This window comes from Pristiophorus japonicus, chromosome 13, assembly GCF_044704955.1.
Source record: "Pristiophorus japonicus isolate sPriJap1 chromosome 13, sPriJap1.hap1, whole genome shotgun sequence".
Lineage (NCBI taxonomy): Eukaryota > Metazoa > Chordata > Chondrichthyes > Pristiophoridae > Pristiophorus > Pristiophorus japonicus.
The window spans coordinates 18,706,066-18,733,906 of record NC_091989.1 but is presented as its reverse complement, the minus strand read 5'-3'; the positions used below and the strand labels follow the sequence as shown (position 1 = coordinate 18,733,906).

Here is a 27,841-nt window from a genome sequence, read left to right as displayed (position 1 = left end):
TTCTTGTGTTCAAAGATTACTCTTTTTTTTATATGTCATATGTTAAAATGTATCTGAAATAAAAGTCAGGAGTAAAGCTGGATTGGTAGCTATTCCTGACGAGTCATGAAGATTGTGCGAAGATTTATTGCACTCCCCTCTTTTTAAAAAGTTCACGCTGTAATTTAAGAGGTCTTGGGGATATAAATGTCAACAATGTTCTTCATATTTGATTAAAAAGTAAGAGGAAAATCCCTGATTTTCTTCCGTTAGAAAATACATTGAGAGCTGATTAACAATAGGGTTTGCTCTCCGGTTGATTTCATGAGAGCGATTTAAGGTGTGTAATAATCATTAGTCAATAATGGTTACACAAAGGACGTACTTGGCTTATATCGCACCTGCTGCCTTTAAACAAGTAGCACTGAAGCACTTCATTGACTGTTGGAACTTAATCCTCGTTCTCGCTTCAGTTTGAAGAGAACTAGAGTGTAACTGGTGGGCATCCACTTCAGTCTGTGAGATCTTCATGGCAGAGGCCACAAAATTACAATAAGATAACATGTTTGATTGCTGCTCTTCAGAAATGCTTCCTGTTTGAAAACTGCCATCTCGGGTGGTTTATGGGCTTAACACTTGGAAATTTCCATCCAGATGTTTTCGATGAAGCCAGGTATTTTGTAGGAGATGAGTCAAATCTTTTGGGATACGTGCGAGTAGAAATGTTTAGAGATGATTTTTATTTCCATCCATATATTCTGAGCTTTCTTGGAGGGTTTTCTTGTAAATTTGGTGTATTCCAAAATAGGGTCACAAGTAATCTCATGAATTCTAACATTTTCTAGGATATATATTGCTTCATGTGGTAAAAGACCCTGTTACAATTTTCCTGAGTTCTGCTTTAAGGAATATAGATCTTGACTGGGTAGCTCAGAGAATGAATGTACAGGTATTGTTGTTCTTCTTCTCGGATCCCAGTTTAAAATTAGTTCAGGTTAATGGAATGAAATTCTCTGCCAGCTGTTTGGTTGCCTTAAGTAAAATGAATTTAGAGCAGTCTCAACTCCATTCATAGTGACTGCTCACAGTTTGGCACTAAACTTCGCAATCTTACTCACTGAAGCTATAAGGATGGCTGGTGTGAAATTATCCACTTTGGTAGGAAGAATGGAAAAGTAGAATATTTTTTAAATGGTGAGACGAGTTAATGTTGTGTTTCAGAGGGATTTGGGTGTTCTTGTACATGAAACTCTTTTGGAGTTGAAACTCTTTTGAGATAAAGTTCATTTTGAGTAGGCCCCAGTGAGATTCAAACTCACGACCCCTGGTTTACAAGACCAGTGCTCTAACCCCTGAGCTATGGAGCCACCTGTTCTTTTGGAGTTGAAACTCTTTTGAGTTTCTGCTTGGCTTCCAAGATCAGACGAGATCAGGCGTTTTCAGACTAGTGTGGCCGTAGGCACTTTTGGAGTTGAATCATAGAAAGTTAACATGCAGGTGCAGCAAGCAATTAGAAGGCAAATAGTATGTTCGGCTTTATTGCAAGGGGGTTAGAGTATAAGAGTGTAAGGAAGTCTTGCATTTATATGTGACTTTGATGAGACCACACCTGGAGAACTGTGTACAGTTTTGGTCTCCTTCCCGAAGGAAGGATTTTCTTGCCTGAGAGAGGGTGCAACAAAGATTTACTGGATTGATTCTTGGGATGAAAGGGCTGTGCTATGAGGAGAGATTGAGTCGATTGGGCCTATATTTGCTGGAGTTTAGAAAAATGAGAATTGATCTCATTGAAACATATGCAATTCTTCCAGGGCTTGACAGGGTCGATGCTGAGAGGCTATTTCCCCTGCCTGGAGAGTTGAGAACGAGGGGTCACAGTCTCAGGCTAAAGGGTCGGACATTTAGGACTGAGATGAGAAATTTCTTCACTCAGACGGTTGTGAATCTTTGGAATTCTCACCTCCAGAAGACTGTGGATACTCAGTCATTGAGTATATTTAAGACTCAAATCGCTAGATTTTTGAGCATCAAGAGATGCATCGGGTGGGAAAATGCAGTTAAGGTCAAAGATTCCCTTTATCTTATTGAATGGTGCAGCAGGCTAGATGGGCAGTATGGCCTAATCCTGCTATTTTTCATGTTATGGTATAGGAAATTAAACAATTCATGTTAATGGTGTAAGGATGTCTGGTTGGGGGAAAAGGTCTAAAGTTAGCAGAATAGAGGGCCTTTACTTTGCTGGACCCGAACAGAGGAAGTAACTGGTGAGAATTGTTGTCAAATGTGGAAAAAATAGTTTCATTCTACCTCGGTGATCTCAATTACTGTGAGCACAAACGTTCATCAATATTGAGCTCTACATTAGCTGAGTCATTAAATGCACCATGTACTATGCTGCAGATCTCTGGTTCAATTCCTTGACTTTGTTAAACTAGATGATCTCAGTGGTGGCACAACAGATTGTCTCATTGTGCTGAGGCTCGGAAGAACAACAATTGGTTGGGGTTCAGCCTCCTGACTGCTGTCCAGCTGGAAAGTGCACATCTTTTGTGAGAACGCAATTGAGCTTTGGTGCTCCGCACACTTGAATGGCTGGAAGATGCTGCATTAAGTTTTGCACTAAAAACTTTCTGTCACTGCCCAAATTAACAACAACTTGCATTTATGTAACGCCTTTAACATAGTAAAACGTTTCCTACATTACAACAGTGACTGCACTTCAAAAGGTAATTAATTGGCTGTAAAGAGCTTTGTGTTGTCCGGTGGTCATGAAAGGCGCTATATAAGTGCAAGTCTTTTTTTCTGAAGGCATTTCACAGGAGTGTTCTCAAACAAAATTTGGCACCGAACCAAGTTAGGAGATATCGGGAGATGACCAAAGGCTTGGTCAAAGAGGTAGGTTTTAAAGGAGAAAAGAAAGGTAGAGAGGCGGTGAGGTTTAGGAAGGGAATTCCAGAGCTGAGGACCCTGGCAGCTGAAGACACGGCCGCCAATGGTGGAGCGATTCAAATCGGGAATGTGCAAGAGGCCAGAATTGGAGGAGCGCACATCTCGAAGGGTTGTCGCAGGACCGGCAGAGAGCTGTGCGACCATCCAATATAGAAGGAACATTGGTGCTCAGTTGTGCAGAACCTTGGTCAGACCCCTCTGGAATACTGCATTCAGTTTGGGCACCATGTCAGACATGGTGTGTTGTCCTTGGAGGGGGTTCAGCACAAATTCATCAGAATGACCCTCGATCATCGGAGTTCAGGTTGCATAAACTGAGAAACATAGAAACATAAAAAATAGGTGCAGGAGTAGGCCATTCGGCCCTTCGAGCCTACACCACCATTCAATAAGATCATGGCTGATCATTCACCTCAGTATCCCTTTCCTGCTTTCTCCCCATACCCCTTGATCCCTTTAGCCATAATGGCCATATCGAACTCCCTCTTGAATATATCCAATGAACTGGCATCAACAATTCTCTGCGGTAGGGAATTCCACAGGTTAACAACTGTCTGAGTGAAGAAGTTTCTCCTCATCTCAGTCCTAAATGGCCTACCCCTGATCCGAAGATGATGTCCCCTGATTCTGGACTTCCCCAACATCGGCAACATTCTTCCTGCATCAAACCTGTCCAGTCCCGTCAGAATTTCATGTTTCTATGAGATCCCCTCTCATCCTTCTAAACTCCGGTAAATACAGGCCCAGTCGATCCAGTCTCTCCTCATATGTCAGTCCTGCCATCCCGGGAATCAGTCTGGTGAACCTTTGCTGCACCCCCTCAATAGCAAGAACGTCCTTCCTCAGATTAGGAGACCAAAACTGAACACAATGTTCCAGCTGAGGCCTCACCAAGGCCCTGCACAACTGTAGTAAGACTTTCCTGCTCCTCTACTCAAATCCCCTAGCTATGAAGGCCAACATACCATTTGCCTTCTTCACCGCCTGCTGTACCTGCATGCCAATTTTCAATGACTGATGTACCATGACACCCAGGTCTCGTTGCACCTCCCCTTTTCCTAATCTGACGCCATTCAGATAATATTCTGCCTTCCTGTTTTTGCCCCCAAAGTGGATAACCTCACATTTGTCCACATGCCATTTGTATTTGCTTGAATTTAGAAGGTTGAGGGATGCTATAATCGCGGTGTTTAAAATAATGAATACAGTGAAATGTTTTTCTCTTGTGGGGGAAGCCAGAAGAAGAGAGCATAATCTTAATACAGTATTAGAGCGAGGCCATTTAGCAGGGAAATCAGGAAGCACTTTTGCACACACACTGGAGTTGAAATCCTCCCAAAAGGCTGTGGATGCTGGGTCAATTGACGTTTTCAGGACTGAGATCAATAGATTTTTATTGGGTCAGGGTATCAAGGGATATGGACCAAACTGGGGTAAATGGAGTTGGGGTGCAGATCAGCCATAATAGTGGAACAGGTTCGACTATGATGTTCTGTGATTGAAAATTTCTAAATGCTGCACAGAAAATTTATGCTATTATTTGTAAGGATGAAATTAATCAAGGTAGAGTTTGTTTTAAAGAATTAGCTACAAATTTTACAACCGGTTTGATACTGTTCTTGTTCATCACATTGAAATATGGGGCACAGTGGCTGAATTAAAATTATTTGTTCTTGTATATTTTAATCTTAACTTCACGACAAATCAGTTTTAATCAAATCTGCACTTTTACTGCTGCTATGTGCTCACCATCACAGTTTCTATATGAACTGGTATCATTTTTTTCTTGTTTTATGATGGGTTATTAATTTTAAACAATCTAATTTTGATATGCGGTATTTCAGATAACACTTAATTTTGAACATCAGCTTGTCAGTTTGTCTGAGTCTTGATCATTATCGAACTGGATAATCAACATCTAGGGTTTCAAGTACACACAGTACTCTGAGAAGATGTCATGTCCCAATGCAGGACACCACCAAGGATCAAAAGTGAAGAGATGAAATGTGTATTGGAAGGATAAAAAGAAAACAACTGTAAATGCAGATATCTGAGATAAAACATAAAATACTGAAAATAAACCAGTGCATCGGCATCAACAAAGAGAACAGATACGCTAATGTTTTGGGTATTGGAATGTATTTGCTTCATGGGTTCTTTGCTTAAGAATTCATAGCAACACATTGCTCTTAAGAACTAGTTGGTTTAATAGCAAAGGTTTGACAATCACACTACACATTACCAGTTTATCCACCAGGCTCACAACCACTGCCTCATCGTGGATCCCCCGAACCCAACTGGCTGGGATTTTATTGAGTCTTGTGAACATGAGGTGACTGACTAAGCAACTCCCAACTCAACAGCTCAACAAACCTGTAAGCATATACAAGTGCATACATTACAGGTAAGAATCTTTGTCAGAACTGGAAGGTGGAAGATGATCAAGTCACTATTGGATTGAACAAAGAGATCAATGTACGTAAATGGAGTGGTAATCGGAGTTCATTTCCCAAATCTCGGGAGCCTCTTATCAAAAAGGCAGACATTGATGCGGAGATTCAGCATCGCCTCCAGTGCACCAGCACAGCCTTTGGCCGCCTGTGGAAAAAAGTGTTTCAAGACCAGGCCCTCAAACCTACGACCAAACTCTTGGTCTACAGACTGCAGTAATACCCGCCCTCCTGTCTGGGTCTGAGGCATGGACGATGTACAGAAGGCACCTCAAGTCACTGGAGATATATCACCAACGATGTCTCCGCAAGATCCTGCAAATCTCCTGGGAGGACAGGCGCACCAATATCAGTGTCCTCGACCAGGCTAACATCCTCAGTATTGAAGCACTGACCACACTCGGTCAGCTTCGCAGGGCAGGCCACATAGTACGCATGCCAGAGAGGAGACTCCCTCAGCAAATGCTTTATGCGGAGCTCCTTCATGGTAAACGAGCCAAAGGAGGACAGTGGAAACGTTATAAGGACACCCTCAAATGATCTCTGGTAAAAGTGCGACATCACCACTGACACCTGGGAGACCCTGGCCACATCCGGGAGGGCGTTGAGCTCTTTGAGTCTCGTTCGACGCAAGGAGCATGAAGAGGCCAGGCGCAGGCAGCGGAAGGAGCGCGCGGCAAACCAGCCCTACCAACCCCTTCTCCCGATGAATGTCTGTCCCACCTGTAACAGGGTATGTGGCTCTCGTATCTGACTGTTCAGCCATCAAAGAACTCACTGGGAGTGGAAGCAAGTCCTCCTCGATCCCGAGGGACTGCCTATAATGATCAATCGGAGTTCTCATGGAAGGTCATCGAGCTGAAACATTACCTCTATCTTTCTACACAGATGCTACCTGAGTATTTCCAGCATTTTTAAATCTTTTTTTATTTCAGGTTTCCAGCAGCCGCAGTGTTTTACATTATTGATAAATTAGTGTATTGTCTTTATCCTTCAAGAGGTACTTATTTTATATATTTATATTGGTTGCACTGGCTCATTCTCCACCATGGACTTGAACAAATAATCTCAGCTGACACTGGAGTACATTTCTGAAAGTGGTGCATTGTCAACCTGGTGCCTTTTGGATCAATCATTAAATCAAGGTCCGTATGCCTGCTCGGGTGATTGTCGAAGCTCCATAGCACTATCTTGAAGAAGAGCAGGGAGATTTCCTGGTGTTCTGGCAAGCATTCTTCCATCAATCAACACCATTAAAAACAAGATTATCTGGTATTTTGATTTGTGGAACCTTGCTGTGTGCAAATCGGTTGCCATGGATTACGGAGACATGGCTCCAAGGTAACCAAGGCTGGGAACTCAACATCCAGAGGTTTTCAATATTCAGGAAGGACAAACAGACAGAAAGGAAAAGGAGGTGGGGTAGCGTTACTGGCTAAAGAGATTAACGCAATAGTAAGGAAGGACATTAGCTTGGATGATGTGGAATCTCTGGGTAGAGCTGCGAAACACCAAAGGGCAGAAAACGTTAGTGGGAGTTGTGTGTAGACCACCAAACAGTCGTAGGGAGGTTGGAGATGGCATCAAACAGGAAGTTAGGGACGCGTGCAATAAGGGTACAGCAGTTATCATGGGTGACTTCAATCTGCATATTGATTGGGCTAACCAAACTGGTAGCAATACTGTGGCGGAGGATTTCCTGGAGTGTATAAGGGATGGTTTTCTATACCAATATGTCAAGGAACCAACTCGAGAGCAGGCCATCCTGGACTGGGTCTTGTGTAACGAGAGGATTAATTAGCAATCTGGTCATGCAGGGCCCCTTGGAGAAGAGTAACCATATTATGGTAGAATTCTTCATTAAGATGGAGAGTGATACAGTTAATTCACAGACTAGGGTCCTGAACTTAAAGAAAGGAAATTTCGATGGTATGAGACATGAATTAGCGAAGATAGACTGGAGAATGATACTCAAAGGGTTGATGGTGGATAGGTAATGGCAGACATAAAAATATCACATGGATGAACGACAACAATTGTACATCTCTGTGTGGCATAAGAATAAAAAAGGGAAGGTGGCTCAACCGTGGCAAACATGGGGGAAGTGTTAAATCCAAGGAAGAGGCATATAAATTGGACAGAAAAAGTCGCAAACCTGAGGCCTGGTAGAAATTTAGAATTCAACAGAGGAGGACTAAGCATTTCATTGGGAGGGGGAAAATAGAGTAGGAGAGTAAGCTTGCAGGGAACATAAAAACTGACTGCAAAAGCTTTTATAGCTCTGTGAAGAGAAAAAGATTAGTGAAGACTAATGTAGATCCCTTGCAGTCAGAATTAGGTGAATTCATAATGAGGAACAAGGAAATGGCAGACCAATTGACCAAATACTTTGGTTTTGTCTTCACGAATGAATACACGAATAACCTCCCGAAAAAACTAGGGGACTGAGAGTCAAGCGAGAAGGGGGAACTGAGGGAAATCCTTATTAGTCAGAAAATGGTGTTGGGGAAATTGAAGGAACTGAAGGCCGATAAATCCCCAGGGCCTGATAGTCTGCATCCCAGAGTACTGAAGGAAGTGGCTCTAGAAATAGTAGTTGCATTGGTGGTCATTTTCCAAGATTCCATGGACTCTGGTTCAGTTCCTATGGATTGGAAGGTAGCTGATGTCACCCCACTTTGTTTAAAAAAAGGAGGGAGAGAGAAAACATGGAATTTTAGACCGGTTAGCCTGACATCGGTGGTGGGGAAAATGCTGGAATCGATTATTAAAGATGTAATAGCAGCGCATTTGGAAAGCAGTGACAGGATCGGTCCAAGTCAGTATGGATTTATGAAAGGGAAATCATGCTTGACAAATCCAAAGTTTTTTGAGGATGTAACTGGTAGAGTGGAAAAGGGAGAACCAGTGGATGTGGTGTATTTAGACTTTCAAAAGGCTTTTGACAAGGTTCCACATTCGAGATTAGTGTGCAAAATTAAGGCACATGGTATTGGAGGTAATGTATTGGATCGAGAACTGGTTGGCAGACAGGCAGCAAAGAGTGGGAATAAACGGGTCCTTTTCAGAATGGCAGGCAGTGACTAGTGGGGTGCGGCAAGGTTCAGTGCTGGGACCCGAGCTGTTTACAATATACATAAATGATTTAGATGAAGGAATTGAATGTAATATCTCCAAGTTTGCAGATGACACTAAGCTGGCTGGCAGTGCGAGCTACGAGGAGGATGCTAGGAGGCTGCAGGTGGACTTGGACAGGTTAGGTGAATGGGCAAATACATGGCAGATGCAGTATAATGTGGATAAGTGTGAGGTTATCCACTTTGGTGGCAAAAATAGGAAAGCATATTATTATCTGAATGGTGACAGATTAGTAAAAGGCAGGGTGCAACAAGACCTGGGTGTCACGGTACATTCGTCATTGAAGCTAGGCATGCAGGTGCAGCAGGCAGCAAAGAAAGCAAATAGCATGGAGTCCTCGGCGGGGCCCAGCATCTTCGTCGTCGGCGGGGCCCGCCCGCCCACCCTGCATCTCGCTGGAGCAGGCCCTGCCCGGAGAGTCGGCAGGGCCCGGCTTCATCGGCAGCGGGGCCCACCTGCCCACATCTCGCTGGGGCGGGACCCGCCTGAAGAGTCGGCAGCCCGGCATCAGCTGCGTGCGGGTCGTCGTCGTTGTGTTCTTTCTTTCTCCTCCCCCCCCCGCCCCCCATCGTCCTCTCTTCTTCTACCCCCCCCCCAACAATTATCTTCTTCCCACCCCCCCACAATCATCATCTTCCTCCCCAATCTTTTTCCTCCACCCCCATCATCATTCCTCCTCCACCCCCATCATCATTCCTCCTCCACCCCCATCATCATTCCTCCTCCACCCCCATCATCATTCCTCCTCCACCCCCATCATCATTCCTCCTCCACCCCCATCATCATTCCTCCTCCACCCCCATCATCATTCCTCCTCCACCCCCATCATCATTCCTCCTCCACCCCCATCATCATTCCTCCTCCACCCCCATCATCATTCCTCCTCCACCCCCATCATCATTCCTCCTCCACCCCCATCATCATTCCTCCTCCACCCCCATCATCATTCCTCCTCCACCCCCATCATCATTCCTCCTCCACCCCCATCATCATTCCTCCTCCACCCCCCATCATCATTCCTCCTCTTCCTCCACCCCCATCATCATTCCTCCTCTTCCTCCACCCCATCATCATTCCTCCTCTTCCTCCACCCCCATCATCATTCCTCCTCTTCCTCCACCCCCATCATCATTCCTCCTCTTCCTCCACCCCATCATCATTCCTCCTCTTCCTCCACCCCCATCATCATTCCTCCTCTTCCTCCACCCCCATCATCATTCCTCCTCTTCCTCCACCCCCATCATCATTCCTCCTCTTCCTCCACCCCCATCATCATTCCTCCTCTTCCTCCACCCCCATCATCATTCCTCCTCTTCCTCCACCCCCATCATCATTCCTCCTCTTCCTCCACCCCCATCATCATTCCTCCTCTTCCTCCACCCCCATCATCATTCCTCCTCTTCCTCCACCCCCATCATCATTCCTCCTCTTCCTCCACCCCCATCATCATTCCTCCCCTTCCTCCACCCCCATCATCATTCCTCCCCCCCCTCCACCCCCATCATCATTCCTCCCCCCTGTCGAAATCTAGACCTCCGAAAAGAATGACTCCGACACTTTCAGCTCCGGCAGAAGTTTCTTTAATTTACTTGCTAGCAAGGGGCAGGTCACACTCAGTCAAGGGCTAAGTGAACACCTCCGAAATGGTACAGTTTCACAAGATATTTATACAGTAAAACCCAAGTTCTGGCCTCTCGCTGTGTATTGCTCTGTCTCACAGTCAGTGAATAAAGATAAAGAGTTAATTACTATATCCTGGTCCTGACATGGTTGACAGATATTTCCTTTTGTCAGGGTTATCAGTTGGCCAGCCGGCCATTACTCCATGAGAATGAGGTAATGGGCTATCACCTGTCTTGTATTGCGTCAGGATTGTTCAATTTCCTAGTCAGTTTATCTGTTTGCATCAAATGGATGAGGTCTCGAGAAGAGATAATGGCTGGTGGTTTGAGTCTGGAAGATAAGGGTGGGGTGACATGGAACTCCTGTCGTGTAGACAATAGGAGAACACCATGGGGGGGTACTTGTCTCAGCATGACTTGTCTCCTAGCTGTCTGATGGCCATCAGCCATCTCAAACCAGGTTTAGCTGTTGATGCAAGCCGACTGCTAAAATGCAGAAAGTTCTGGAAGGGCCAGGACTCCATTTTTTTATATATATTTTGCAAAGGGCACACAAATACCGTATGGTATCAGCTGAGATAAAAATACATTTCCACACCCCCCATCATTCCTCCTCCTCCCCATCATCATTCCCCCCCCCCCCCCCCCATCATCATTCCTCCCCTCCCCCCCCCCCCCCCATCATCATTCCTCCCCCTCCCCCCCCATCATCATTCCTCCCTTCCTCCCCCCCCATCATCATTCCTCCTCCCCCCCCCCATCATCATTCCTCCCCCCCCCATCATCATTCCTCCTCCCCCCACCCCATCATCATTCCTCCTCCCCCCACCCCATCATCATTCCTCCCCCCCCCATCATTCCTCCCCCCCATCATTCCTCCCCCCCCATCATTCCTCCCCCCCCATCATTCCCCCCCCCCCATCATTCCTCCCCCCCCATCATTCCTCCCCCCCCATCATTCCTCCCCCCCCATCATTCCTCCCCCCCCATCATTCCTCCCCCCCCATCATTCCTCCCCCCCCCATCATTCCTCCCCCCCCATCATTCCTCCCCCCCCCCATCATTCCTCCCCCCCCATCATTCCTCCCCCCCCCATCATTCCTCCCCCCCCCCATCATTCCTCCCCCCCCCATCATTCCTCCCCCCCCCATCATTCCTCCCCCCCCCCCATCATTCCTCCCCCCCCCCCATCATTCCTCCCCCCCCCCATCATTCCTCCCCCCCCATCATCATTCCTCCCCCCCCATCATCATTCCTCCCCCCCATCATCATTCCTCCCCCCCCCCCATCATCATTCCTCCCCCCCCATCATCATTCCTCCCCCCCCATCATCATTCCTCCCCCCCCATCATCATTCCTCCCCCCCCATCATCATTCCTCCCCCCCCATCATCATTCCTCCCCCCCATCATCATTCCTCCCCCCCCATCATCATTCCTCCCCCCCCATCATCATTCCTCCCCCCCCATCATCATTCCTCCCCCCCCCATCATCATTCCTCCCCCCCCCATCATCATTCCTCCCCCCCCATCATCATTCCTCCCCCCCCATCATCATTCCTCCCCCCCCATCATCATTCCTCCCCCCCCATCATCATTCCTCCCCCCCCATCATCATTCCTCCCCCCCCATCATCATTCCTCCCCCCCCATCATCATTCCTCCCCCCCCATCTTCATTCCTCCCCCCACCCCATCTTCATTCCTCCCCCCACCCCATCGTCAATCCTCCCCCCACCCCATCGTCATTCCTCCCCCCACCCCATCGTCATTCCTCCCCCCCCTCCAGTCGTCTTCTTGCCCCCCCCCCAGTCATCTTCTTGCCCCCCCCCCTCCAGTCGTCTTCTTGCCCCCCCCCCTCCAGTCGTCTTTCTGCCCCCCCCCCAGTCGTCTTCTCCCCCCCCCCCAGTCGTCTTCCCCCCCCCCCCAGTCGTCTTCCCCCCCCCCCCCCCCGTCGTCTTCCCCCCCCTCCAGTCGTCTTCTCCGCGCCCCCCCCCCAGTCGTCTTCTCCGCCTCCCCCCCCCCCCCCAGCCGTCTTCTCTCCACCCCCCCCCCCCCCAGTCGTCTTCTCTCCACCCACCCCCCCCCCCCCCCCGTCGTCTTCTCCCCCCCCCCCCCCCCCCCCCCCCCAAGTCGTCTTCTTTCTCCCCCCCTCCCAGGTCATCTTCTTTCACCCCCCCCACCCCCAGTCATCTTCTTCCCCATCCCCTCCACACCCCTCCTCCCTGGTGCTGCAGTAGGTGAGTAGAAATAATGTTTTATTTATTATTTTTTTTAATTTGGATTGATTTATTGGTTTATTTATTGATTTATTTATCATTTATTGTTGATGGCTCTTTATTTGTAAAAGTGAAGTGTTTAATGTTTGTAAATCCCCCTCCCTCCCGTCCGCCCCCCCGCCGCCCGCCCACTTCGTTCTCTACGCCTAATTTGTAACCTACGCCTGATTTTCTAAGTGTAGGCAAGGTTTTTCTGAGCGTACAAAAATCTACACTTACTCCATTCTAAGTTAATTGGAGTAAGTTTTTGCTGCCTAAACTTGAAACACCGGCGTAAGTGGCCGGACACGCCCCCTTTTTGAAAAAAAATCTGTTCTAAAATGAAACTGTTCCAACTCACTAGAACTGGAGCAAACTAAAGGCCGAGAATTGCAATTCCTAAGATACTCCATTCTAAACTAGTTGCTCCAAAAAAAATAGGAGCAGCAACTCGGGCCGAAACTTAACCCCGTTGAGTATTGTGGCAGTTTTGGTCTCCTAATCTGAGGAAGGACATTCTTGCTATTGAGGGAGTGCAGCGAAGGTTCACCAGGATTGCAGGACTGACCTATGAAGAAAGGCTGGATCGACTAGGCTTATATTCACTGGAATTTAGAAGAATGAGGGGGGATCTAATAGAAAAATATAAAATTCTGATGGGTTTGGACAGGTTTGAGGCAGGAAGAATGTTCCCAATGTTGGGGAAGTCCAGAACCAGGGGTCACAGTCTAAGGATAAGAGATAAGCCATTTCGGACCAAGATGAGGAGAAACTTCTTCACTCAGAGAATTGTGAATCAGTGGAATTCTCTACCACAGAAAGTTGTTGAGGCCAGTTCATGAAAAGGGAGTTAGATGTGGCCCTTGTATCTAAAGGGATCAAGGGGTATGGAGAGAAAGCAGGAATGGGGTACTGAAGTTGCATGATCAAGCATGACCATATTGAATGGTGGTGCAGGCTTGAAGGGCCGAATAGCCGACTCCTGCACCTACTTTCTATGTTGCTATGTTTATGCCTGCCGACATACCAGCACAGACTGCTCTTCAAAAAAAAATAATTTGTTGTAAAGCCCTTTGGGACATGGTGAGGGACATGATAAGGCAGTACATTATGACAGTGACTGCACTTCAAAAATACTCCATTGGCTTTAAAGCGCTTTGGCATATCCTGAGATTCTGAAAGACACGATATAAATGCTGCAACTTTATTTTCTTTTTAATTATTTACATGTGCTCCTCTTTTGAGGTGTTTCTGAGAGGGGTGATAAAGTGCAAAATAAATTCAAGTCTTTGTTTATATATTACTTCAGCTTGCCTTTCCCGAGTAGAGGGAAGGGGAGTAAAGATATTGGATAGGATCAATCGAGAAAGAAAGGAGATGCTTAAGAGGTTGGTATTCTTCAACAAGTCACTTGGTCCAGATGGGCTGCATTCCAGGTTGCTGAGGAAAGATAGGAAACCAGTCCTGACTTGTTCAATATCTGATTAAGCTGATTGAGTTCTTTGATGAAGTAACCGAGAGGGTTGATGAATGAAGTGTATGAGTGGACTTTCAAAAGGCATTTGATGAAGACTTATTCGGAAAATAGAAGCACATGGTATTCAAGGGACAGTTGTAACTTGGGTACATAATTGGCTAAGGGATAGGAGCCATAGAGTAGTGGTTAACGGATGTTTTTCTGACTGGAGAGAAGTATGCAGTGGATTTGTGGTTGGCATTAGGATCATCGGTTCTCTGATTGCAGAATGACTTTGACTTGGGTATAGGGAGTACAGTTTTGTAGTTTGCAGATGGTACAAAACTTAGCAACGCAGTAAATAGTGAATAGAATAGTCGCAGACTTTAGGAGGACATAGACAGGCTGAAAGGGGCACCACACCTTTGGAAGGATGTCCAGGTCTTGGAGAGGGTGTCAGAGGAGGTTTACCAGGATGGTTCCAAGGATGAAGGAGTTTAGTTATGTGGAGAGATTGGAGACGCTGGGATTGGTCTCCTTGGAGGAGAGAAGGTTAAGGGGGAGACCTCATTGTGCTTTTTCCTCTGACAAGTGGATCATAGATTTAAAATAATTGACAGAAAAATTAGAGGGGAAATGGGAAATTATTTCACAAGGAGGGTTGTTGTCATCTGGAACACGCTACCTTAGAGTGGTGGAATCGGATTCTATAATAGGTAGTCCCTCGAAATCAAGCAAGACTTGGTTCCACTCTGAGTTTTCAGGTGACTGTACAGTCCAATACGGGAATTACAGTCTCTGTCACAGGTGGGACAGACAGTCGTTGAAGGAAAGAGTAGGTGGGAAGTCTGGTTTGCCGCATGCTCTTTCCGCTGCCTGCGCTTGTTTTCTGCATGCTCTTGGTAATGAGACCCAAGGTGCTCTCCACTCTCCTGGATGCTCTTCCTTCACTTAGGGCGGTCTTGGGCCAGGTATTCCCAGGTGCCGGTGGGGATGTTGCACTTTTTCAAGGAGGCTTTGAGGGTGTCCTTCAAACGTTTCGTCTGCCCACCTTCGCCTCGCTTGCCATGCAGGAGTTCCGAATAGAGCGCTTGCTTTGGGAGTCTCGTGTCGGGCCTGCAGACGATGTAGCCCGCCCAACGGAGCTTGTCAAGTGTGGTCAGTGCTTCGATGCTGGGGATGTTGGCCTGATTGAGAACACTGACGGTGCGTCTATCGTCCCAGTGGGGCAGCGTTGGTGGTAATTCTCCAGCGCTTGGAGGTGTCTATTGCATATGGTTCACGCCTCTGAGCCATACAGGAGGGCAGGTATCACTACAGCCCTGCAAATCATAAGCTTGGTGCCAGATTTGAGGTCATGGCCTTCAAGTACTCTCTTCTTCAGGCGACCGAAAGCTGCGCTGACACACTGGAGGCGGTGTTGGACCGCATCGTCGATGTCTGCCCTTGCTGATAGTAGGCTCCCGAGGTATGGAGAATAACCGGGGGGCAGTGCTGTGTGGTGGAGTCAGGTTGGTGGAGCACCTTTGTCTTACGGATGTTTAGTGTCAGGCCCATGCTTTCGTACGCCTCGGTGAAGATGTTAGGAACTTTTAAAAGGCAGTTGGACATGTAAACAAATTTGCAGGGTTATGGCGTAAAAGCTGGCGTGTGGGACTAAACTGAAGAGCTCTTTCAATGAGCTGGCACAGGCATAACGTGCCAAATCACCCCTTCTGTCTGTAAGATTCTATGATTCTAGGTAAACTGAATATCTGTAGCATATTGTATCTGTTTCTGTTCCGGGCTCAATTTCCTTAATTATCTGTGCCGTTTTTTTTTGGAGTAAATTAAAATCTCCAAATTTCCCCAAAATTTCTGCACGAGTGTAATTCACTCGGGTAGGATTTTTTTAGGCTACGATTTTTAACTCATTGGGAGTGTAACCTGCCACCCGCACCAATTCTGGCCATTTAAGCAAGTTTGGCCAGCTCTGATTTACTCCAAATTTTCTTCGGACGGCATATGTGATCGCTCTGGAAAAACCTTCTTGGCAGTTAATAAAATCAGCACAGGTAAGTGAATCAGAACAGAATATCCAGTTCCAAGGCCGAGGTGAGGCGGGGGCGTGGGAGGGCGAAGCGGGGGTGGGGGAGCCCTTTCGGGCAGGGTTAGGAACAGCACCCGACCCCGGCAGGGGAAGGAAGCCTTTCGGGCAGGGTTAGGAGCAGCACCGGGAAGGCAGGGGTGAGATAGACTTTTGGCATAAACTGTTCAATAATTTCATGCTGGTAAGCTGCTGCAAAGTTGTTTGTGCAGGTTGCTGTGAACTGGCCAAAATGTCTTGTATATTTGTCTTTCCAGCCTCAGCCCTCAGTGTGTCCCTTGTGACTCGAGCAACCCCATCTTTTTGGTGCAGATCTTAGGCTCCGCCCCAAAGCTAAAGAACAGGCTTCGCGCCGCCAAAATCAACAATTCAAATGGGGAAGGTTGGATGATTTTTCTTTTAGCGTAGTTGAGCCCCAAAAAAACGGGCGTAACTCTTTAAGTACACCAAAAAATGGCATTGTGGAAAATTGAGCCTCGTATCTGTTTCTGTTCCGTGCACAGCTTGTGCAGCTGTTTCAAGCTGTGTGGGGTTGGAAGAGAATAACAGCAAAAGGTTCGTGAGTTGACCTACCTGTAAAATAATGACCCTTGATGAGGTTGGAAGAGTGCAGCTCTACTTGAAATGTATTTTCATTATTTTGTTTAGTTCTCTTCCAGTCGCCACATTATTCTGATGGGTTGTGAGTTCTCAGGTTCAGATGAAGCATAAGCATTAACAGTGGGAGATGGCTGCCACTGGAATATGAAGTACTCAACTTTTACTTTTGTTTCTAATTGTTATGCATTTTCTTGGTTGATTTTCCTTATTTGTCTGTTCCCCACAATTTCCTCAGGTTGACAGTTTCATGCCAATGGCTGTGCATTTTCCGCAGTCCTTAGTTAAACCATCCTATACAATCACTAAAAGTCACAGAGCAGTTTAACTCTAACTGAGCAGGATCAGTAATTTCTGTCTCCACGACTACAAAACTACCATTTACTTTCTCACCTTGTAGCACAACTGTAAAAATACTTAATCAGCTGCTTATAACTGCCGATGACGAAAGAACTCTCCTTTTTAATCTTTTCAAAAAGTATATATAAAATTTTCTTCTGACACTTTCTTATCCAATTAATCTTTTTGGTTTTAAAATAACAACTCTGTATCCTGTTTTTAAAAAAAAAATATTTCAGAGTTGAGTCTTTGAAAGAGGCTAATGTGATCCTGGGGACAGAGCATTGTGATTTCTTCACTATGGCATTTGTAGTGTGTATGAACCTGACGGTGGGGAGTCTGACTGATGCTTTGTATCTCAAATTGGCCATGCGATTATTGGTACATTCTGTTTCACTGGATGTCTGAATCTAAACTGCCGAATCAGATGACTTAAGTTTCCACACAACTCCCACTAAATTGCAATGTTGCAAAATATTGGACTGCATCATTTTGCTAAATTATTCTCAAGGGGTTCCTGACTTAATGTTGAGACCAGAAGTGTCCAAAATTCAAAACCCTGCTATAATGAGATTTTCAGTTCATTATAAAATGATTCATGGGAAATAATAGAATTATGCAGTTGCCTTCTGAGACAAATATATTTTTTTCATCCCTCCTCTTTGAGAAATAAAATTGAAATAAGGTACATCCTCTTCCAGAACTCTGGTGTTGTTATCAAATGCAACCTGAAAGTCACCCATTTATACTTGGGCAACTTCAAATTCTGCATCAAGTTCTGGTTTAAACATTTGCTTTTATGTTCCTCAAAGATTAGAGAAATGTATCATTAATGGTTGTCTCAACTGCCTGCCGGTCCGAAAGTTCAGCATCTAACATATGTGCTGTTGAACTTTCAACTCTAATCATTGCTGACTGTAACTTATGGCAGGATGGTGAGTGTATTTTATAACTTGGCTTTTCAACATTAGCTATAAGCACGGAGAACAAGGTTGCATCTTCTGGGAGTCTTAATGGATCAGGTAATCTGACTGATAGATCTACAATCGTTTTTCAATCGAAAAATGCTGACACGTTAAAGGCCTTGAAATTCTTGTCATGAAAACCGGAGCATTCCTTCATAATTAAAAAATTGCATTAATGTGTGACTTTGAAAAGTCTAATTTTTGAGAATTGTATTTTATTAGCCAGTCATCATCACAGACAGGCGTTCTTGTTTTTTTAAATAACTTTACCCTGCGAATGTGCTAAATATTTTGTATCTACTTATTATCTAATATTAGTTCTAGCTTCTGTGTCATTCATTGTGGCACTTGTCTTTCTTGCCGAAGTAAGTGATATTAACACTACCATTGAACTGTTTCCCCCTTCTTCCCCACGAATACAGAAGGATTGGACATCCATGTTAAAACCTGGACCAAGTAATTAATTATTGGAAAACTGATTCCAATAATCTTTTCCAAGTATCGTTTTGAGCTTCTGTATCAGATCTTCCATTTCAAATTAACTTCATTTGCATTGTTACACCAGGGCACGTTTTCTTAAGATGCAGAGATCATTAACCTTTGTATGTGTGGTTGGCACAAGAATATTGCCTTTTCTATTGGGAGCCAATACATGGCATGTAATCACTGTTGCAGATGTTGGAACAAATATTTCCAATGCATTTTTTCGTTTTGTATTTACTGTTCGATCATTCAATGCCACTGACTGGTGGAATGCAGATCAATGGACAATGCTTCGCTTGTGACTAAACTGGAATTTCTTTGCTTCTAGGCTTGCATATATGTTTTTAGCAGTGAGCTAACCACAATATAATCTCTAAGTGTAGCCTGCTGTTTTATAAATTACTGGGTTCAATGCAGGCACATGTCAACAAACTACCTCAACAATTGTCTGATTTTTTTTTTTATGCTCATAAAAGTTGACTGCGAAAAAAATCCTTTTACATCAAAAGAAATAGAAAGGTATAAATATGCCAGTTCTGACTGCTGGGTTTATGATCTGATATAGTGGCTGATATACATTCAGATGGATAGAACTCCATGGGCAGATATTGCCCTCAGTGGGAAATTGGAGAAGGCAATTTGAATTATCACGGTGCAAGTCAGATGGAGGAGCCGGAAAGTTCGGCTCAACTCTGACACTACTTCCCGGCGCTTTTGAGGCGGTGTAGTGGTGATTTTGCATCGGGAGCGGGGCAGTGTCCATCACCACTGCTGACATGTCAGTGCGGCGGTGATGACGTCAGCGCGATGCTGGTGTGCTGCGTCACAACGTCCCTCCCCTTCACTTAAAGGGGAGGGATGCTGCGAGGCTAACGTGGAGCCCACTGGGCCACCAGGGAGGGGTTTGACCCGGTACCCAAGATGGGGTGCGGGCTGCCTGTTGCCGTCTTGGCCGACCCAGCGGCCGCCATTGCCAGGTCGACTGACCATGAAAATAAAATGGTGGCCACAGTGGTGCGCCCTCCCCTTTAAGGACAGCCCCATTGGTCGCTTCGCGCCTCGCAAAGTTGTCATGGGCACTGAATGCTGGCGGCCGCGCTCTCCCAATGGGGGTGGATAGGGGTCGCCGCCGGGCGGTAAGGAGTTGGGGCAGAAACATGGAGATCAGGGGAATCCTTTTTCTGCTGCCCCTGGCCTGGGGGCAATTCTGGATGAGCCGGCCCCACTGCTTGCTCCCGGGTGGAAAGGCCTTACCGCCCCGGTCGAGGCAGTAGCGGGCATTAAAGGAGGGGGCAATTTCCCCCCCATGAGTGTTTGGGGCTCATGTATTCTAGCTATATCATCTGAACATGAAGGACACACTTCAAGTCGCAATTCTTTTACCAAGATTCATCTGTTTCACCCTCTTGATTTCAAGAAACTGCAAAAGATCAAAGTTTTGCGGGATTGTAGTGGGTAAGTTAACCCCTTGTTGACTATTACTAGATGTTTCATTTACCTTTGTGTTGAAGAGTATTTTCGAAAGAGTTATTCGAATCATCTAATTGTGAATGAATTGGAGAAGTAATTTATTATGTACGAAGTGGTTCTTGCATTTAATACCTTCCTCCTTTTGGATGAAAAGCAGAATTAATGAGAATATAATCCAAATTCCATTGTAAAGTGTTGCAGGTAAAAAGGATAATTGCCTTGCACTCAACTCTTGGTTCTTGAGAGTTGTGACACATTTGAGGGGGTCCACTACAGTTGTTGTCAGAAGCATACGTTTAATGCCACTGGACTTGTATGGCACCTGATTTACCATATGGTGGGTTTTAATCTCCAGATTAGCTATATTTAGAATATTGGCACCAACATGCGATAGGAAAACAATTGCACTTTAGCCAAAGCACTCAAATACTGTGCGACAACCTTGTGTGAGACTCGCAATTAAAATTGTCCCACTACGATCAGCAAAAGTGGCAGAATTGTAACCATAAGAACTTCACCCTGGTGTGGTTCAGATGGATCCCTCCAGACACAACCCTAATTTGGAAGAAAACAATCTATAAACTGTTGAAGATTTTAATAATACAAGAGGACATAGTTCCAAAATTTCACAATCTTTCCATTTTGTTTTTCTAAAATCTTGGTGGCAAAACTGGCTGGTGAGGTAAGACTCGGCCAGTGAGGCACTCTAAACCATGCTTGTGAATCTCAAGCCTTGGAGCTATTTGTCTGCCCTCTTTCTCAGCCTTGAGTGAGTACTGCAGCTCGGGGAGGAAAGAGAAATTGCCTCCAAAAAAGTAAGTGCAAGAACAAGGTTATGAAGCATTTAATAATGGTATAGGCATGGGGTTCTGATGTTGGAAAAAATCATTTATGCACATTACACTGAATTTGTAGTTTTACCAAGCAATAAATTTTCTGATCTGAAGACACCCAGTCAGAACTAAGATTTTATGAATGCTTTGAAAGCTGCAAGCAGAAATAAAAAGTCACTCACTTACTGAGGCAATCTGCCTTGTGTTGTTCAACGTTGAAAAAACATTTGGCAGAATTGATTGTATTGCCCAAGGGATGTGCTGGAGAAAATAGTCATGATCAAAAGTTTAATTTAAGTAGATCGCCTTGCGTATTGGAGTTTTCAGTCCATCGGAGCCACCATGTCCTGACCTCTCCAACCTTCAGTCTTGCCGAGAAGAAACTGCACACACTCAACCGGCCCCCTCCCTGCTCACCATACAGATCCACACCAATCCAAAGATATATGGTATCAGATGCTGTTACCAAATGCAATATCTTGCCAGTCACAGACAATGTTCTCCTTGTCAGACCCTCCCACCCCCACTTCCCAACTTAATACCTGCCATCATTGGGCATGAAATCATTTATTGTGGGCTATTGGGGTATGAAATAACACAAGTAAGACAGAGACCTGGCTGGTAGTGCACGTGTTTCTCAGCCAGTAAATATGTGTTTCTGTTCAATGATTTCGAATAGGAATCAAGTATTTGAACACAGTGCACTCTGCTGAGTTAACTTCCTGGGAGTAGTCAGAAAGCATCTGACACACTGGACAGCATTTCCAATGTTCCAATTTGGCAGAATCAACATTCAGAAAATGAACATCCTGTCCAAACTCCTGTACTTTTTCCAAATACTCTGAGGCTTCATGACCTTCGGCTCACCCGGAACCAGTATGCTACGGTCATCTCTGTGCATACGCCCCAACCCTGGAAGCTACAGACGAGGCCAAGGAGGAATTTTAATCCAGCCTTGAACAATCTCTGTCCCAAGTCCCAACAGGCGACAAGCTGATTCTCATTGGTGACTTTAATGCCAGAGTTGGAAAGGACACAGATCTGTGGAGAGGGGTGATTGGCAGGGATGAGGTAAGGAAAGCCAACTCCAATGGTATCCTCCTCTTGACTAAATGCTCAGAACATGGTCTTGCCATAACCAACACCTTTTTTTGTCAGACAAGTAGATGGCCTCCTGGCAACACCCTCACTCCAATCACTGGCATCTGCTAGACTATGTCATCGTCCGAGCGAGGGACCGCAAGGACATCCGCATCACTCGCGCCATGATGAGAGCTGCCGATCCCTGAACTGACCACCGTCTAATCCGCTCTGATATTTCCAACAACATAGCTTCAAAACAGTGGGGGGCAACAAAAATGCTGCCACAAAAAGATAGACGCTGAAGCACTCAAAGACCCTGCAAAGAAAGCCCGACTCAGCCAATGCCTCATAACAACCCAACGACCTTCAATGAACTGGAGCTGCAGTGTCCATAATGCCTAGTCTACCCTCAAGTCCACCATAATTAGCACCTGCAAAGAAACTCTTGGTTACTCTACCAGAAAACATCAAGACTGGCTCGATGCAAACGACCAGGAGATCCTGGAACTAATAAACCACAAACACAAGGCATTTCTGAATTGGAAACAACTCCACAACTCCAGTGAAAGAAAGCAGACCTACAGACAACTGAAGGCCGAGGTCCAACGAAAAGCTTGTGACCTGCGTTTTTTCAACCCACCATTTGTTCTTTAGGAGATCCAGCATCTTGCTGACAATCATGACATGCGTGGATTTTTTAGCGTAGTCAAGTCTATCTGCGGCCCAAGCACTCAAGGTCCGATTCCACTGAGAGCCAAGAACAGAGAGGTGCTCATCAAGGACAGAGGCGCAATCAGTGCCCACTGGAAGGAGCACTTCGAGGATCTCCTCAACCAAGACTCTGCCTTTGACTTAGTGTCCTTGACTCCATCCTGCAGCATGTTACTCGTCACTACCTTGCCACAATCCCAGCCCTGCATGAGGTTGAAAAAGCCATCCGACAACTGAAAAACAAGAAGGCCTTGGGAGCAGATGGAATCTCCACTGAAGTACTGAAGCATGGCAGAGAAATACTCTTGGCACGAATCCATGACTTCATCTTTTTAATTTGGAAGGAGGAGAGCATGACAGGGGATCTGAGTTGCAGTCATCGTGATCATCAAGAAAGGGGACAGGTCCAACTGCGGTAATTACAGAGGAGTCTGCCACAGGAAAAATCATCGCAAGAATCCTCCAATCGTCTCCTCCCAGTGGCTGAAGAGCTCCTCCCAGAGTCGCAATGCGGATTCCGTCCATTAAGGGGCACAACGGACTTGATGTCCACCGTGCAACAAATCTACAGAAAATGTAAGGAGTAGCATCAACCTCTGTACATGGCTTTCTTTGACCTCACAAAGGCCTTCGACTCTCAACCGCAAGGGATTATGGAGTGTCATTCTCAAATTCGTCTGTCCTCAAAAATCAGTCATCATCCTCCGCCTGCTTCACGATGACCTGCAAACTGTGGTTCTTACCAGCGGATCCACCACAGACCAAATACCAGGGTCAAGCAAAGGCTGTGTCATCGCACCAACGCTCTTCTCAATCTTCGTTGCTGCAGTGCTTCATCTCACCCTTAACAAGCTACCCGCTGGAGTGGAATTAATCTGCAGGACAAGCGGGAAATTGTTCAACCTCCGACGCCCCCTGTCCAGATCCAAGGTTGCTCCAACCTCTGTCATTGAATTACAATATGCAGGTGACGCTTGCGTTTGTGCACACTCGGAGTCTGAACTCCAAACCATCGTTGACGCCTTCACTGGAGCATACGAGAGTCGGAGCCTCACATTAAACATCACGAAGACAAAGGTGCTCGACCAACCTGCCGCCCCCCCCCCCCCCCCCCCGTCACACACTACGGCTCCCCGGTTATCAAGATCCACAATGAGACCTTGGACAATGTGGATCACTTCACATACCTTGGGAGCCTACTGCCAGCAAGGGCAGACATCCATGACGAAGTCCAACACTGCCTTCAGTGTGCCAGTGCAGCCTTCGGCCACCTGAGAAAAAGAGTGTTCAAAGACCAGGATCTCAAACCCGGCACCAAGTTCATGGTCTACAGAGCAGCAGTGATACCTGCCTTCCTGTATGGTTCAGAGACATGGACTATGTGCAGTCGGCACCTCCAAAGCACTGGAGAAATACCACCAATGCTGCCTCCGCAAAATCCTCCAAATTCATTGGCAGAATCGGCGCACCAACGTCAGCGTTCTCCCTCAGGCCAACATCCCCAGTTTCGTAGATTTTTTCTGGGTCGGAGGCGTTCATACAAGGAAGCTTCCGACCGCAATTTTCGGCCTTATATTAAATTGCTTTTAATCGCTGTCCTGTTCATTTCAAATGAGTTTCCAAGCTAGTTCCTTAGAATTGAAAATTATTGAACATTTTTTTTTAAATTGGAAGACAATACGCTTGTGTAAATTGGAAAGCTTGGAACAAACCAAACGCATTCTAAAAGTGTTTAATTTATCTTCGGATATGTTGAACACGACTCGAATTGTAAGAAGCAGAACCTCACAGGAAATTGCAAATTATAAAGCCAAATGCTACCTTCACCTGTGTATTTAAGTGAATTGTGGCTCCAATGCTCTTTCCTTACATTTCCAATCTCATCTGTGCCATCAAGGAATGTTGAAGCAGAGAGAAATTTTAAGAATCACCTTGGCACATCTAGCAGCCAGCTCAAGAACAACATTTCCGGAGGCATGGATGGTTGCCTCACTGCCTGCAAAGGAAGGAAGAAAATAAATTGACTTTTAGCAAGGATAGAACATACTATGCCTAGTTTAATTCTCATGGGGTTATCCATCTGGAATGCAGCCCAGACACAAATATGCTCTTTTGCTCGACAGCTAACCCATGATGTTCTCCCTGTATGACTCAAATGAATAAATCCCCAAATCATTGCTCGTCAGACATTGTGATTTAATCACAAAGCCTGTTGTGACCGTGACATCTTGTTGACAGAAATCGGTCGGAGATCTTTCGGCATGTCAGCAGTGACTAATATTGAAATGATTTTGATCTAATACTTGAGTTTTGATGCTAGTATTTGTGACATCATCCCAAAACCTTGATGTGTTCCTGGCTTCGATTGTCCTGCCAATGTGGCAACAGAAGAGTACTGGGTTTGAGATCAAGAATCAGACTTCTGTACCTGTTGCAGTACGTAAAATTTGATGTACAAGAATGCTGGAACATACAAAGTTTCCTTTAAATTTATATAGTGGTTGACTTTCTATTTGCTTGATTTATCTGAAACCCCAACCGCACATCAGTACATGCACATTTTGTTTTGTTGCTAATGTAGCTCTTGCAAGCCTATTCTTTGATTATAATAGCACAAATGTTAATCACAGCTTCTGAGTATAAGAATAAAAAATGCCTTACATTTTGTCAGATCCAATGATTGTGTTCTCTTTGTAGTTGCCTTATCAATCATCTGCCGTTAAATGTAAAAATATTGTCTATCAATTTCTGTTGAAAAAAACAACACACATGCCATGAAAAAATTACTTAGGAGCAGCATCTTGTAGATTGATATGAAAATATTCTTGCCTGAAAAATAATTTAATGTTTTTGGTGACACATTGCGACTTTAATCTCCGACGGTCTGCAGGCAAAAACACTTATCACAAAAATATTCAGTTTTGCAGCCTGTGTCGCCCACTCACTCATTTAAACATTAAACCTTAAACTCAAGACTGTCAGGTTGTTATAATGCATTCCTGCCGTCTGCACATACATCATGGAACGAGAAAGATTTTTCTTCTTTGTTTGTAATGGATAAAGGGCAGGTCGACTTGCCACCTGCCTTGTAAGAAGAGGGTAATTTGTTTGAAACCATTTTGATTCACAGATACAGTGGAAAATGAATGGTTTGCCAGAGTCTGTTATCCATAAATGGCTGAAAGCTAAAACAATCCTCTCCTACCACACGTCAGACATTAATTGAATTTCCCATTCTCCCCTGAAAACTGATATCTGCCAGCTGTTATTTACCAGTTTTGAACATCAGTTATTCTACTGTTTTCGTGCACTGAATTTTCACTTCATCTGTGTAAAATTCTCGGATGTTTTACCAGAATTCTGTTTTGTGGCTTTTTGCTCAAACAAAATCATTGCAAACCAAGCCAACCATTTTAGTACAGGGTAGGGAGGGTTGGTGGGGATGGCGGGGTGGGGGGGCGGGGGGAAGAGGGGGCGCAGGATAGTCAACAAATTACAAGAACACATCATTAAACTTGCAGAATGGGCATATAATTGGCAAATGAATTTCAGCACAGGTTAGTGTGAGGGATGACATTTTGGTTAAAAATAAGAAGGTCACATATTACTTGGAAAATAAGGGCCCAAGTTTCCACACGATAAAAAACGGGCGCCCCTCCGAGCTGCGTGCCCGTTTTTCGCGCCTAAAACGGCGCAGGAAAAAAAACGCGCGATTCTGGAGCGCCCTGCAGCTCCTTGTCTGTTTGGTGTGGCGCCCAGAGGGGCGGAGCCTACACTCGCGCCGATTTTGTAAGTGGGAGGGGGCGGGTACCATTTAAATTAGTTTTTTTTCCTGCCGGCAACGCTGCACGTGCGCGTTGGAGCGTTCGCGCACACGCAGTGTGAAGGAAACATTGGCACTCGCCCATTTTTGTAGTTCTTTGTAGCTGTTTAATTTTTGAACATTTTTAAATAAAAGCACATTGCCATCAGCACTGAGGCTTCTTGCAGCAGTGAGAAGGCTGCAGGAAGCGTCAGAAAATTGAGGCAGCCGTTTCCCTCCCCCTCCCCGCCCGCCGTCGGGAACGAACGGCTTTCTCCTCCTCCCCCCCCCCCCCAGCGGGAACAACGGCTTTCTCCCCCCTCCCCCTTGCGGGAACGAACGCCTGTAGCATTCTCCCTGGCTGAAGCACTTTCACACAGGTAGGAAGATGGTTTATTTAATCTTTTCTTTGCTTATAAATGTTTATTCGGGTTGGATTTATTTGTAGAAGTATAAATAAGGATTTATTATAGAATTTAATGACTTCCTTTCTCCCCCCGCCCCCCCCCACCTCGTTCTGGACGCCTAATTTGTAACCTGCGCCTGATTTTTTTAATGTGTAGACAAGATTTTTTCAGCTCTACAAAAATCTTCACTTGCTCCATTCTTAGTTCGTTTGGAGTACGTTTTCACTGTGGAAACTTTGAAATCAGGCGTCAGTGGCCGGACACGCCCCCTGTTCAAGAAAAAAATTCTGTTCCAAAGTGGAACTGTTCTACCTGACTAGAACTGCAGAAAAAAAAAATGTGGAGAATTGCGATTTCTAAGATAGTCCGTTCTCCACCAGTTGCTCCTAAAAAATCAGGCGCAAATCATGTGGAAACTTGGGCCCTCAGAATCTAAATGCGGTCGCGGAGCAAAAGGATCTGGGAGTATAAAAAAACAAATCGTTAAAAGTAGCGACACAGGTTAATAAGGCCCCAAAAAAGCAAACCAAGCATGAGGGTTTATTTCTAAAGGGGATAGAATTGAAAAGTGAAGAAGTTACGCTAAACTTGTATCAAACCTTGGTTCGACCAAGTTGGAGTACTGTGTACAATTCTAATAGCCATATTATAAAAAGCATATAGAAATACTGGAGAGGGTTCAAAAAAGGGAACCAGCGTTGTCATTCTTCCCTGATGGATATACTATCAGGGAAGGATGACCAGGCTGAGTCTCCTTTCTCTTGAAAAGAGAAGGCTGAGCGGTGACCAAATAGAGGTCTATGAAAATTATGAAACGTTTTGATAGAGGCCAATTCACTAAATATATTCAAAAACGAGTTAGATGTCGTCCTTACTACTCGGGGGATCAAGGGGTATGGCGAGAAAGTAGGAATGGGATACTGAAGTTGCATGTTCAGCCATGAACTCATTGAATGGCGGTGCAGGCTCGAAGGGCCGAATGGCCTACTCAATGCACTATTTTCTATGTTTCTATGATAGTGTGGACAGCGAGGTAGTGTTTCCACTTGTGTGGAAGAGCAAAACGAGAGGCTATCAGTATAAAATAGTCACCAAGAAATCAAATAGTAAATTCAGAAGAAATTTATTTCCCCAGAGTGGTGAAAACGTGGAACTCGTTACCACGGAGTTACTGAGGTGAATGGTTTCGATGCATGTAAGGGGAGACTAGATAAGCA

General features: G+C 45.4%; 1 protein-coding gene and 1 non-coding gene across 2 annotated transcripts in view; one reads left to right on the top strand and one right to left on the bottom strand.

The window, feature by feature from the left end:
• chchd3a (coiled-coil-helix-coiled-coil-helix domain containing 3a) overlaps window positions 1-27,841 on the top strand; it is a 334,738-nt gene that overhangs the window by 25,151 nt on the left and 281,746 nt on the right. The window lies entirely within an intron of this gene.
• trnat-ugu (transfer RNA threonine (anticodon UGU)) lies at window positions 1,274-1,346 on the bottom strand. Its single transcript has one exon. It is a non-coding gene; the product is annotated as a tRNA-Thr (tRNA).